General features: G+C 41.9%; 1 long non-coding RNA gene across 2 annotated transcripts; it reads left to right on the plus strand.

Moving 5' to 3' along the window:
* Positions 1-38: 38 nt before the first annotated feature.
* On the plus strand, positions 39-11,589 carry LOC118503145. 2 transcript variants are annotated; one of them, XR_004905142.1, is made up of 7 exons: positions 39-136; positions 712-969; positions 1,037-1,104; positions 1,188-1,305; positions 1,393-1,466; positions 10,564-10,735; positions 10,797-11,589. It is a non-coding gene; the product is annotated as an uncharacterized LOC118503145 (long non-coding RNA). The 2 variants fall into 2 exon arrangements; XR_004905141.1 differs by having other exon boundaries at positions 1,037-1,305.
* Positions 11,590-15,109: the final 3,520 nt, after the last annotated feature.

The raw sequence follows: 15,109 nt of genomic DNA on the forward strand, positions 1-15,109 counted from the left end.
AAAACGTTCAATTCAGTTGAGCGTGTGTGTGCGTGTGTTTCATACTCATGGGTTGTCGTTGCGCGCTTGGATCGCACTTTGCCTTCATTTTCGTTTCACGTTCGAACATGATAACCGCTTTGGTGTGGTGATAAAGGTGAAAAATTTCACACGTGCAATTTATGGATATAAATGGTGGAAATAATATTATATTCAGTTCCAAAATGATACGAGATGCGATAGTGAAGCAGAGAAAGCAAGCGGAATGGAGTACAACCACTGGAAAATTTTGAAGAAGGAACCTTTGGTATCCGGCTAGCGGCTTTTGTTACGCGGTCCGTAAAAATGGCAGCAAGTTTTTTGCTCCACTTATTGTTCTTACGGAGATTGGTGCTCCATTTGGGATAACGTTATGCATATTGAGATAAAATATTCAGTGAAAATCCAGTAAAATATTTCACGTTGCTTTGCCCAATATCATCATGATGCTTACGGAAACACGACTTAAAAACCTGAAACAACTGAACATGTACCGCTCGTATTTGTTTTTTTTTTTCTCTCGGAACCATCATTTTTGTCTCCTTGGCAATTTGATAGGAATCGTATGCGACCAGTGCAGAGCGCTGAAACCACATTTCAACTCTGTAATAAATTGCCGTCCAGACTACTGTTTCCCGTACAATGTAAGCCGACACCGGAATATTACAAAGTGTATTGTGTTTTTATTTCCAGATGGCCCTATATGTGGGACGATCGGCGACTAGAAAAGTGTCCGGTAGATTCCTATAGAATACATTTACGGAAGGTTTCATACTGCAATGCTTCCGTCCAGCTTATAAAGTAATCGGTACAAACAGAAAGGATACATGCTTCGAATAACGCTAATGGCACTTCTTTCATTAAGGTGGCTTCCAGAACGTAATTGGCAAGAATGTCATTCCTTCGCTGAGCCAAACAGGAACCGGAAGACTGGATTACCAGATAGCACGCGTAATGGCATTTGGTGTGAGAAATCTAGATGTAAGAGCCGCAATATTGATTGCTATTTTTGTTTCAGTTTTAGTTCGACACTATCGGTAGGGGATTATCGGAGGGTGATGTGTCGTCTCGTGTGACGCGACTCTTGTAATTAACTCACATCTACTTTTCGTACTACAACCTCGGATGCTGAAGTCTAACATTTTTGGATCTTGCCTTTCAATTACAAGTAAAAAGTAAATGAGACCATCAAATGTGTCGTGACTCCAGTGTGCGAAGTGGCGCAAAGTGTATCGTCAAAATAGACCTGTCTTCTCTTACGTCCCTGCGTTGAATGCTCTAAACAAGGTAAGGGCCCATTTTATTTTTAACTATTATTTTGAGAATTATTACGTATTCTAACAACTGCTAATGTTTTCTGCTTTCCCATTTCAGAAGTGACACTTTACGGCCGGAATCGTACAAGCCGCACGATATAGTAACGGACCGCAAACATCTTCAACAGCCAGGTATTGTACATATACAAACTATATTGAGGAACTAAAGCAAAGTAGCGCGCAAGTGTTCAATCGTTTATCAATCGTGCCTTTGTACCTTGAAGGATAAACGGTATGAATAGTATTGTTATTGGATTGCTACCTAAGCGCTTGGCGGTTTGCCAGAAATCTCTTCTTATTATTACTGACTACCGATATAGCGCTTGGAACTGTTATTCCGTCACGTATTTTTGCGAGTATATAGTGCAATATCAGAATAATGCAATTTGATCGGCCACGATTGACGAAATCGGCCTACGTAATCCCGGGCTCTAACACACCAAAGAACGGTGGAATAGAATCAACGATTTATAGATTTGGTTCCACTGCTCTGCAAGATTCTATTTACATAACGTACATAGCACATGCAGCTTCTGTAACTTTCTCATAACGGTTAGTACTGGCTTGCGTCTCGATTTTCGGACGATTCACACAGTATTAGCTGCTTTTGATTTAATGTTGAGTTGTTATTTATATTTACATTAAAAGAATTTTTAGTAGGACACGGAGAGTCGATGAAGAGAGGTTCGGTTAGTAAGTATGGTTCGAGCAAATAGTAGAAGTTATTAGGATAGAGCTAACTGTTGCAAAAACAGAGCACTTATATTTCTAGATTGAGAAGAAGGATGTTTTGTTTCAGGATAAAAGGGCCGACCATAGAAAAGAGCCTGTAACAAACATCTTATTGTGAGTGATGCCACTACTTTTTCTCTCAAAACACATTCTGATACCACGCTTCAACGAACACAACTGGATCCGAATGTAACGAATGAACATTACATGTACACTTTATATTACACTATAGCGCATGTCTTTAGATACGAACGGCGTACGCACTACCCAATTTCGACGGAAGCTTTTGAAAACTTTAGTTTCCTTATCAAACAGTTTCCTATTCAAACGTACATCTAAATAACTTCATCGAGCACTCACTTTCTACAACTGAGATACCCAAGAGGATATCTTTTTCCCCTCTTCCGGGGAAACACCGGAAACACCACAGAAGATTAACGAGACGTGTTGGGCTATGCCCTACGCTTCTCATGTTATTGGATGGTCCGACCAGTCGAAGAAAGTTGCTAGTTCTGCTTTACCATTCGGTTTAAGCTTCAGACTGGCCGGTACCCAAATAACCTACACGCACGACTGTTCGTGACGCTCTTTTTGTCGCTTACCCTGACTATATCCGCCGATTCCGTTCGGGTTTGCAAAGCTCGAGCGCTCTCATTACCCTATTCACAGGGTTTGTCGGCGGACTGTACTGTTAAATCGTGTCTCATGGTCTTTCTGTCATAGCTCAACAGTGCCCCCGCGGTCAGGGTAATCAAGGCAGTGCCTCGGTAACATTTATTTATACTTCTAGTAACACGGCTTAACACCGTATTGACATATTATCATTATTCTTAATCCCATTTTTGTCTAACCTACACTTAAATTTAATGTGTATGTTTTTCTGTTATTGCTTTGCATTCATTCTTGAGATAGAGGCTCTGTCAGTTTCATACGAATCACTGTTGATCACGAAAGTTCGCTTGTACGCATTTTGGAGCTTTTAATTAACAACTCCGTTGACGGTTTCAAGCTCTATGCTTTTTGTTGTTTTCTGTTGATTTTAATTTTCGACAGTTGAGATACCTTTATTAGTGTCGTACGTGAGAAAACAATCGAACTCCTACGGGCGAGGTACTTTATACCGGTAACGCACGAGTTTGGTTGTCATTGTGCTTATAGTTTGTGACTGCTGGTCTGCTAGGCGTGTCATCTATTCTGATTCTCGTTCTTGTGATTCCTGTTGTTTAAGTTGTTTTGTCTAAAATGTGGGCTCTGTGAGCCTTTTGTACTGATTTTTATGGGTGGGTTGGGATGATATCTGTTCCAAGATCTTTGATAATTTGTATTATTTGTTGCTCTTCTATTGGGGTTGTAAAATATATGAACCACTTTTGTTAACATTGTTTTCATATTGGAAAACTTTGTTGGAAGCCGCTGTAATAGATGAAAATTCTGCCCATTTCAAAAATACGTTGATTTCTTTGTTGATAATTTTTCGGAGAAGTGTGCCAGTTTCAGCCTTGGTGGCCATTTCGTTTGCGAAATTCTTGAGGCATTTTACGTTGCGTTCCAAATACACCTTCTTCAGTTCGTCTGTTATTAATTCGACCTGGTTGCAAACGGATTTTTTGTGCTGAGTTCTGATTGCTTTAAGTATTTGCGGATGCGGATTGCTTCTAATTATGCGATTATGATCAAGTTTTTCTGGCATTTTGATCAGTCATTTTCGATCAACTCTTCAAATGTGGTAGTGTTGTAAACCAGCTTTGTCGATTTTTGCCTGGTTTTTAGAAATTCAACTTATATACTTACTTATCAGGCGCTACAACCGTCTTGCGGTCTTGGCCTGCTGCAACAATCCTCGATACCGCTCACGGTTTAGCGTCGTCGTCTGCCAATCCGTTATCCCGCCCGTTCTGGCGGACGACTCAACGCCATCACTCCATCTCAATTTGGGCTTCCCACGCCTCCTCTGTCCGTGTGGACGGCCTTAAAGGACTTTACGGGCTGGGTCATCCGGTGTCATTCTAATGACTAGACTAGCCCACCGGAGCCTGGCGAGTCTAATTCGCTGCACGATGGTGAGATCATCGTACAGCTCGTAGAGCTCGTCGTTGTAGCGGCTCCTCCATTGTCTATCCACACATACGGGGCCAAAAATCCTTCTGAGCATCTTTCTCTCAAACGCGGCTAGAGGGCTTCGTCAGTTTTGGACAGAGTCCATGTCTCAGAGACTTATGTGAGTACTGGGACTATAAATGTTTTATACAGTCCCAACTTCGTCCGTCGCGACAGCTATTTAGAGTGGAGAAGTTTCCTCATGCTGCAGTATGACCGTTTGGCAGCCAGCATCTTTCACTCATCATCAATGTTGTTGTCGGTGCTGACTTTTGACCCCAGATAGGTGAAGTTTTGGACGACTTCGAAGGTGCGGTCACCTATCTGTACATCAGCCCTGCGTAAATCAGTGTTTGTTAACAGGGCAGCTGGTGGTGCCACCATCATTTTGGTTTTTGCCTCGTTAATCTCCAACCCGAGCTCTGTTAATGGGGTAAGACTCCTTTCGGGGTTACATAGGCTCTCCTACCCAACTTCTATTCCGTAACGTCCTCGTCGTACAGAGTGGTAACTTTCCCCACCACATATCCAAGCTTGGGTACACGGGCCTGTCCCAATCCTTTGGAGAAAGGCTAAACAGGAGGGGGGTGGGTAGACCAGGCAACTGGTCTGCCTGTACGTCAGGGGGGGGGAGGGGGGGTAACCAGACGTTAAACCGAACTGCCACGAGGCCCTCCAGAGGTACCTGGAGGCTTGAGCGCGGGGCCAGTCACCCTGCCTCAAGTAACCTACCGACTACGGAAAGCAGAAACAATTATGCGATACCCGGACTTCACGATAATAGACCCCCGTAATATTCCCCCCCACGATAATAGACCCCCCCCCAATAATATTCTCATGGGCTCATGGAACGTACGCACTCTAACGAAAAAGAGAAATTCAGCTAGTAGGAGCTTATATTCAGCTGCATTTATTTGTTTAACTAAATTGGCTGGGTTTAAGAAAGTTGTAAATTTCTCATTGGATCCATCATATAGTGGTACTAAGACGGTAGCAGTTTTTTTAAAATGTCGAATGCCATCTTGGTAAATTTATCTCCGATTAAATTATTATAAATTTCTTTCTCGCTTTTTGATTCTTCTCTGTCGTTTTTCTTTAAAATTTAAATAAAATTATGTAGCATGCCAAATTTTGTTCTAATATTTATATTAGTTAATAAATGTTGAGCATCTATATCGTTATTCTAGGTTATTCATATTAATATGATTAATAATAATGTATTGGATGTTTTTAATTTAGCTCCTTCAAGCTTTTGCATAATTATTAATCTTATATTTCAGACTGATTTACAGGGGTTTTCAGTTGATAAGGCAATAGCATCCATTTTTATTGTACGCTCTTTGGATGAAATGGCGAACAAAGCTAATTGATACGGAAACGGCTTCAGGTGATAGGAAAATCAAATACTTTTTATTGTTATGTCCTCCGATGATATTGTCATAGTAGCCGTTGATATTACACGCACTTGTCATCATATCAATATCATCTGAGGACATCACAATAAAAGGTATTTGATTTCCCCTGCATCTGAAGCCGTTTCCATATCAACAAGATTTGTTAGCCATTTCATCTTAGAGGCCTGCCATAAAAATGGATGCTAATGCCTTATCAACTGAAAATCCCTGTATTTATTATTTACTATTAATACAATTTATTCTTACAACAACCTACATTTTAGGTAGCTCAGTAGTGAAAAGTGAGTGCCCGTGAGTGGGGTCTCTATTCCCCACTTTGTGATTGTTTCCGTGATTTTTTCCTACTGCTGACTACGGCCGTTTGCCCCTACTTGCGCTGCTTGCGATGCCTACCGGACACGAGTGGTACTATAAAGCCGGCTGGTTAAAATTAATTTGACACAACCCGAAGATTGCAGATATAATTCGCGGTCGCCATGTGGAACGTTCACGTTTACACATTTAAGATATTTTTAACGAACAACACGGTTGACGTTCAATAATATTTGCAGCTCGAGCGAGCCTGTGCGCGATTGATTAGCTCTTACTGCGTTCTTTATAAGAAATAAGAATGCGACATTATAAGAAAATTAGGGACACAATTCGTGAGAAAACCTGATCTACTTGTTTACTTCAATTTTGATTGGATGTTGATGGTGGCTTGTATTATTTCCATTCATACAATTCAGTGTCTCCAATGGACAACTGATATGTCGGTTGCGCTTGACCTGGTCGACATTACGCATTGCTATTGTCATAACTGTGAGAACTTATTTAGTAACTTGCTTAGATTGCGGAAATTTCTATGGTGTCTTACGAGTCGTATTCAGTCGTGAGAAAGGTCAGGATGTGCAGGACTTCCCGTCTTGCGGTCGATTTTACTAACTAACTTTTGGATTACTATCACCTCACTTTAAACGTAGAGGTCCCTATTCCGATGCCAGTTAAAAAAAATCATCGGATACGGACGTTAACACACGAAAGGCGACTGACCGCGCTGGTCAAGATTTGAGCAACTCTATTGAATTTTGGCATTCTTTTGATAATCTTGTATCCTAAGATAACCTGTAACATTTGGAATTCCCGCGGTTGGTTGAAGCCGCCAAAATCTGTTACATGATTTCGAAGTTTACTAATCCAGAAAGCTAGTTAAAGAAACACTCCCGACTCTTCCAAGACTAGGATCTAAGTAAAGATGGTTGGATATGATCAGATGATTGTGTATCTAAAGTTGTATATGACATGTTTTTGACTTCCTGCTCTCAGGTAAACCGGTAATTAATCCGGTGATCAGACCATAACTATAGACCATAACTTGAGCCGATTGGAGAGTTTCATCATGCTTATAGACCACCCTTAATGTGACAGCCAACTTGGAATGACGTGCTTTATTTGTTTTGACCTGTTACCGTGTGCTTTTCGCTTCCTTGAAGCTGTGCTATTTCCCTGTGTTTCTGTGCAGTGTGCAGTGCGTATTTCATCGGTGTTACATTTTATAAATTGTTGTGCTGTGGTACTCATTCTAAGAATTTTACAGTGAGACGGGGCATCATTAATTTCATAACCTTTGTGCAGTGGTGTTGTGAAAAGACATTTGAAGTGAGGAAATAGATTTGTGATCAGTATGTGTGGAGATGTAGAGACAATTTTGCTGTGTAGTGTTAAGTTTCCGGTCCGGTCCGTTAAGTTCCGAGGCGACAGCGGCGCCGGTCTTCACACGGCAGGGCCGGGGTTCAACTACCATCCAGACCGCCTACCCGTACGAAAGGCTGACTACTTTACTAAGGGTAAAATTAAGTCACAGAAAGCCAGAAATGGTGGTAGGCCGAGACCTCTCGAGGTTGTAGTTCCAAGGAAGAAGAATTGTTTAGTTTAATTTTTGTGACTGACTGGACATTAAAAAAAAACAGATACGGCAGGGCGAGACCTTTCGAGGATGCAGTGTCAAGAAAGAGGAAGAGAGGACGTGTTAACCTTTTTTCTGGGCTCGGCAGTATAGTGCCATGTTCACTTTTCCCCGAGGGGAATTATCCATCTCCCGGTGGGCCCTCTTGAAATGAGAGGTCCTTGCCTCAATACATGGACAAAAATGAGGAACACGGTGATATGGAATTTCTAGTGCTACAAATGACAAGCGGATCTCCTTTCTCGAAAAATCATTCTATTATTGGTAAATCCCTTTCTTCCGTTCGTTGCTGGTGAACTTTCCGAGCCCGGAATACCGATCGTAAACGGTAAAAAACTCCCAATTAAAACACGTAGCTCGAAATAATTCCTATCTCTCCAATCCCTTACCTAACTCATCGACGGAACCTCAGTGACAGTGACTCCCCATACCAACCTCAACAGTGTCCAATGCGTGATCTATTCCCCCGACCTAAAAGACCTCAGCGACGATGAAATTTTAAAAGAACTTAAGGACCAGCATTTTCGTGCGTACATTCATGCGAAAGGTGAACTGAGACATAGTGGATACTAACATTTTCGTGCTTCGTATAAACGCCACCTCGATCCCATCTACCATCCATCTCAGTGCCCTGCAAGTTTTTACCCGCCCGTATTACCCGAAACCCATGATGTGCTACCACTGCGCTCATTATGGCCACACCAAAACGAGTTGCAAAGTACCACAATCCTGCACCAACTGCGATACGCCTGCCCACTGCATCGCCTGGAGACTGCATCGTCGATCCCGTGTGCAATAACTGACGAGGTCCGCATAACGCCTTCACCCGCTCCTGTATCCGCTACAAAGAAGAAGAAGCAATCATCAAATACAAGGTAGATCACAACTGGTCGAATGGTGAAGCAAGTAGATTTGCTCAAAAACTGCAAAGGACCTCAAAACGCTTTTGCTGTTTCTGTCTCCGCTACAAGCAAGAAGAAACCATCATCAAGTACAAGGTAGATCACTACTATCGTATGGTAAAACGGGTAGATTTGTTAGTTTGCTCGTATTGTCCAATAAAGACTGACGTACGCACAACAGACGATACCACGTACCACGGACGATAAAGACACTATTATTGCAAACTTAGAATCCAAAAACAAAGAACAAGACGAACTTATCAAAAAACTGAACGCATCCATTGAAGAACTGAGCAAACAAATACGCGACTAATGTAAAAAGCTGAAATCCATCACTAAACTAATGAAGAAAACAGTCAAACAACAACAAGACGAAAGCTAACTAGAATCGGAAACCGACACAACTCTGACTGACACAGAAGACACTGACTCTACTACCTCATCCATCCCTCGCAAGCGAGCCCGCGGGAATTAGGACTCTTCCTCCTTGGAAGAGGAAACCACAACCACCCCCTCCATCATCTTTAACCTTCGCTCTTCCAATATCTCCAACCCTTCTACCATCCCCTCTTCAGCCGTAGCAAGAGAAAGAAGAAACCTAGCTAGTTAATTCTTTTTCTCCTTGATCGCTTCCCACATCTGAATCCTCTGCCCATCCTTTTTCCGGTGACCCCCAAAACCTATCAAATACCTCTAACCAACAATCCCTTTTTGCATTATCCTGGAATATTAGAAGCATCAAAAATAACCTAGATGAATTTGAACTGCTCATAACCAAACATAATCCCAGCAATATCACCTTGCAAGAATCTCAAGCTATACCCTCTCTTTCTTACACTCCTGTCAACAAATATAACTGGTATTTGAATATTAATCTTACTCATTCACACCAAAATGTGTGTTTGGGTGTGCTTAAACACATTCCAACTAAAAAAATAAACGAAACACCTCAGTCTCATCAGTAGCCGTACAAAAAGCATCCCCGTTTAAAGCAACCATTCTCTGCATGTATCTATCTCCCTCTCTCAAATTATCTCCTATACAAAACGATCTTCCTGACCTACTCTCTCAGTTTTCTTATCCACTGATCCTCGTAGGAGATCTTAACCCCCAATACAACTCCTGGGGTTGTCCCGTTACCAATTCCTGTGGCAACCTCTTAGATGAAATATTCCATACTGTAGACTTACAAATCCTCCACAATCAAACCCCAACCTGTGTTTCTCCGTCTGACGGAAGTAGCTCCATCCTTGATTACTGTGCGGTGTCATCTTCTATGGCACCTCAATTCCACATACACTTTGACACAGACACACACAACAGCGACCACTTTCCACTCTTAATCCATAGTTCCTTTCGCTCTCAGCCATCCCTCATACGTTCCCGTTGGAAATATGAGGAGGCTGACTGGGAAAGGTATCAAACAGAAATCCGATTCAATCTTCCACTTGACGAAAACCCTTCCGTTTCTCGCTTCGTAGAAACCATTAAAATAGCAGCATCCCTTAGTATCCCTCGTACAAAAGGCAAAACATCCTCCAATAGAAATGTCCCCTGGTGGAATAAGACAGTCGCGCTGCTCTACGCCGTTTCTGTCGCGCCAGCCATGTCCCCAACAATTTTTTCACACCCATATTAGCCAAACGGTATCGGGAAGCCAATCGTCTTCCCAAAGAAGCCATTCGTGCAGCGAAAGAGAGTAGTTGGAATCAGTTCGTAGCTGATGTCAACCCCCTCTTGACCTGTAAGGAGCTTTGGCGGCGGGTGAGTGTGCTCTCGGGTCGAAACCAACATTCGCATGCCCCTGTTATTCTTAGCCAGCCCCCTGATCCTACTTCAACTATTCCACCATCTGAAGTACCTGAATCTTTTGTAAACCATTTTGCAAAAGTTTCAGCTTCAGATAACTTTTTTCCACGATTGCGCAGAACAGATTCTACTCCCCCAAGTAGATGCCATTTACCATAAATAGACAATAGACAATAGACTTTTCTCAATAGCAGAACTTAACTGGTCCCTTAGGAAATGCCAAGGCAAATCTTCCGGCCCTGACAACGTAGGTTATCCTTTGCTGAAAAACCTGCCCCCGTATGCAAAACTAACACTTTTTAACATTTACAATCGTTTTATCTTTACAGACGGCTCCGTTCATCACGAATCTGCCGGCTGTGGGATCCACTCCAAGATGTTTCCAACTTTAATTATAGATTAGAAATTCATTTCCAGCATCCATAACAATTAACTTAGGTGATACGTTATCGCTGAATACACCAAGTAAAAACCAGCGTGTGATTTATGTTGCTCAAAGAGGTAATAATTATTCTTCGGTGTAAAAGATATGTTTCACAAATCTACTTTTTCCTCTTTCCAGAAATAACTAAAGAATCGTTGTATTGCGGCGAAAGTTGGCATTCAGTGAAGAGAAAACCAAAAAGTTAGAGAATGAAGTAGCGTTTTAAGAGATACAATTTGTCACAAGTTAGATTTAGTTGTAAGAAGTATAGCTCACCAAACAGGTTACCGGAGGGTAAGTGTCAGTAACTCATCCCTGTGAAGGTCTTCTCCCTAGAGCGAGTTTTGAATAAAACCATGCGTTGATAACAGAAGAGGAGCTTAAAAGATTTGAGGAGCAGCTAGCAACAGATCCATGCCACAAAGCGAAGATAGTGCGTTATTTGCAAGGGCAAATAAGTCGTGTGGCCGTGCCGAATCGTCTACATGCTTTAATTGATTTTTTTTTTTGTTCGTAAGGAACGGCCTTGCCGTATTGCTTAAAGCTAAATTATAAATATTAGTACATTTCACGATGGTTTGGAGACATTTCCTTCTCCAAGCCGTGAAAGGGCACCTTATCCCGGGTGAACTCGGTTGATCCGTTAATAATACATCCGTCATCCAAATTTGAGGTTTTGTCGGTAGCGAGGGTCGGTATCGTGAGGGCTCATCTCATCTCAATTGTTTTTGGGATATGCCATCGTCAGTATTCTGCGTGTTGTAATCCAGCGTTCTTCCATCCCTCTGGCTTGCCTGCTTTCATTGGCCGTCGCAACACGCCATTGCAACGGTGTAGCTTTTGGTCCTGGATCCTCCAGGATATTCCGCCTATGCCATACCAAGCCCCTCTATCATCGCACTCATTCATACATTCATTCATTTAATAATTCATTCATCATCATACACACAAGCGAGATCTGTGTCCCACATACTCTGCCACCGAGCCATGCAGAGAGATTGATAAGCCTATCAAAAAGAGACCCTTTCGAAGCGCCCTTTCATTGTCTAGAATACCGCAATGAGCGGGCAACCAAACAAGAGATATTCGGAAAGATTTTTGAAACAAGGAGCTTAAGATCTTTAAAATTTCTTTCACAAAGTAGTCAGGGCTCTTAATTTCCTTCACAGACTTTAGTGCTTCGACAGCGCTTAAGCTGTCGGGGAAGATGAAATATTCGTCTGGAGGACAAGTACTTATGATCAATAAGGTGTAAAAGATTGCGGCGAGCTCCGCTATATAGATTGAGCATGGTCGGCGTAGTTGAAAAGATGCTTCGGAATCGATGTTATATACGCCAAAACCGATGCCCTGCTCTGAGGAGGATCCGTCTGTATAAAATTGGTTTCGGTTCAAATGGCCATACTTTTCCACAAAAATGCTGGGAATTGTCGTCCTGCGAAGACTATCGGAGATAGACTTTGTATCCTCTTTTAAAGAGGTATCTACTATAAAACGAGAACTGCAGGACCCTGGCAAGCTGGTACGATTTACATTTTCTGGACTGCTAGGGTGTACCTGTAAAGAGGCAAAATCATGATAAGTGTTCATGATTTTGCATTTAGATCCTATCTCATGCAGTGTGTTGAAGTTCTCGATTATCGATGGGTTTGAGACAGTAGAGCGTATGAGAAGGCGAAGCGAGAGTAGCTCAAAACGGAGCGCTAGCGGCATCACTCCACACATCACTTCGAGTGACAACGTGTGGGTTGATTTCATACAACGCAGTGCGATTCTTAGACAACGATACTGGATGCGTTCTAGACGGATCAGATGCGTCTTGGCTGCCCAATGGAAGCATAAGCATCCATATTCCAAGACGGACCGTATCGTTGTCTTGTACAGCTTAAGGATGTCTGATGGGTGCGCACCCCACCAGAATCCGGTAATCGTTCTAAGAAAATAGATTCTTCTGAAGCATTTTTTGACAAGATAATCAATATGTGACCTCCACACATTCTTGCTATCAAACCAAACGCATAGGTATCGGAAAGTTCTGGCAATGGATATCTTTGTGTTATACAGGAGTATATAAAATTTGGGGTTCACCAAATTTTTGCGTCTTTTACTCTCAGTGTTATAGAATAACGAGCAAATGAGCATTTCCGTTTTCTCGGGTGAAAACTCGATTCCTAGGTTTCTGGCCCACACTTCTAGGTTGTTCAGCGCGGTTTGCAAAGGCCTTTGAAGATCGGCGATGTTGTTGCTGGCGACTGATACAACACCGTCGTCCGCCAATTGACGTAAGCTGCATCCTGGTGCCAAGCAGGTATCAATGTCGTTAACATAGAAATTGTACAACAAGGGGCTCAAGCACGACCCTTGTGGTAGTCCGTAGAAACTGACCCTCCGAATTTTCAGATGGCCGTTGTCGAAATTCATCGCCTTTTCAGAAGGGAGGTTAAAAACGATGTTATTTAATCTTGGGCTTAAGCCCGCGGTTTCTAACTTTTGACACAGCAAATGTACTGATACTGAGTCAAAAGCCCCCTTGATGTCAAGAAATAGAGAGGCCATCATTTCCTTTCGAGAATGAGCCAGCTCTATTTCGGATACAAGCAGCGCCAAGCAATCGTTAGTACCCTTACCTTTGCGAAATCCAAATTGGGTACTAGACAAAATGCCGTTGGATTCGAGCCAGTTGTCCAATCTAAAAAGAATCATTTTCTCAAATAGTTTTCGCAGACACGATAACATCGAGATCGGTCGATACGAGTCGTACTCTGATGCTGGTTTGACAGGTTTCAACAGGGCGATAACCTTCACCTCCCTCCATTCCAACGGGACGGTGTTAAGCTCCAACATGATGTAGAAAAGCCTCAACAGCCGCTTTTTCGCCAGATCTGGAAGGTTGTGGAGCAACTTTTTCCTGATACGATCCATTCCTGGCGAGGAATTATTGCTGGAGTACAGTGCAAGCGAAAGCTCGACCATTGTGAAAGGTGAATCCATTGAGGAATCACTACCAGGTGCACTTTGTTTAAAAGGTGGTGCTTGAGCGAAATCTGGGCTTTCGCTCTCGTTGGACGCTCTGCTATTTCGCATCCTTCTCGCCATGCTCTGTAGCGAACTGAGCGAAGTGGAAGGACAGAGGTTGGTTACATACCTCCTCCAGTAGCTTCTTTTCTTTGCTTTAACACTTTGGCTCCATGGCTATCATTTTTGATAGCCAGTGATGTTTCCTGGGGGGCCATGACTATCATTTTTGATAGCCACCGTACATGGTTTTCAAAGTGCCATTTCTCATGTATGCGTAACTAGAAATCTCATGTATGCGTATTTCGGTGAGAGTAAAGATTTGTATTTGGTAAACCTTAGTATGGGGTTGGTTTTTGCATATCTGTGGTTTAAATAATTTTTAAACGCATTTTTGTGAGACGGTTTTCGTTGAGCGATTAACATGTGAATCACTCCATCTCTTTCACTCAATGTCACATTATTCATGTGTAAGAGTGAGACAAATGTAGTATCATAGCAAACCTCTTCTTGAATACAATTTAATACGGTGGATATCGAATACACTTATTTGAAAATTATGAAAATGTTTCCGTATAATGATTTTAACAATAAATTGAAAATGAACACAAATATTTCTGTTTGAAATGTGTACTTATGGCATTACCATCAAATCCATCTATTTCAGAAATCTTAACTCTATTCACATTATTTGTAATGAAGTAATTCGAAACAATTACAACACATTTGTGGCTCCCCAGGGCAGGTAACACAGTAAGTGTGTGTCTGCTTTGCTAACTTTCGTGCATCTTCGCGGCTTTTATTAGCAGATATAGAGTTGTAGCAATTGCTGCACTTTCGTCTAATTTTTTTGCCATCACTATCAACTCTAACCCTCAATTGGTGCTTATTATTACTAGATTTAGGAATGTTTGGAGGAGAAAAATTTAAAAACTGACTTACTAATAGTTCCCTAAAATTCTTGATTTGATTTTTTTTATATGTGGCACATTGTATAGTACCCACTCGTTAACTACTGAAACTCCCAACAGTAGCTAGAGAGCTAATTTTCGATACCATTTCACTCCTTTTCTAAGGGTAGGAAACTCCACTCCTTTTCATAGGAGCCCATTTGATCTGAGAGGTCTATACCACATTTTGCTTGGTTGTAGTCCAATACTGCTTGTGGCTTTTCCATAGCTCTTTTATTTTGACGTTTTGACGATCCTTCGCTATTTTGTATTTTGTGGGTATTTTGTGATTTTTGGTTATTTACTGGAACCATCAGCGGAGCGTGTTTTGTACTTAAAATTCTAACATCTCGAGTATCTTTCCATTTTAACACCACTATGCCGTCTTCATTTTCTCTAGCAATAAATTCTCCTCTTTTCAATTTTGCCAGCAAGCAATACGGCCAGGCCGTTCTTTATGAATAAAAAAAAAAAAATTGGCCAGCA

The sequence above is a fragment of the Anopheles stephensi genome, chromosome 2, assembly GCF_013141755.1.
Source record: "Anopheles stephensi strain Indian chromosome 2, UCI_ANSTEP_V1.0, whole genome shotgun sequence".
Taxonomy (NCBI): domain Eukaryota; kingdom Metazoa; phylum Arthropoda; class Insecta; order Diptera; family Culicidae; genus Anopheles; species Anopheles stephensi.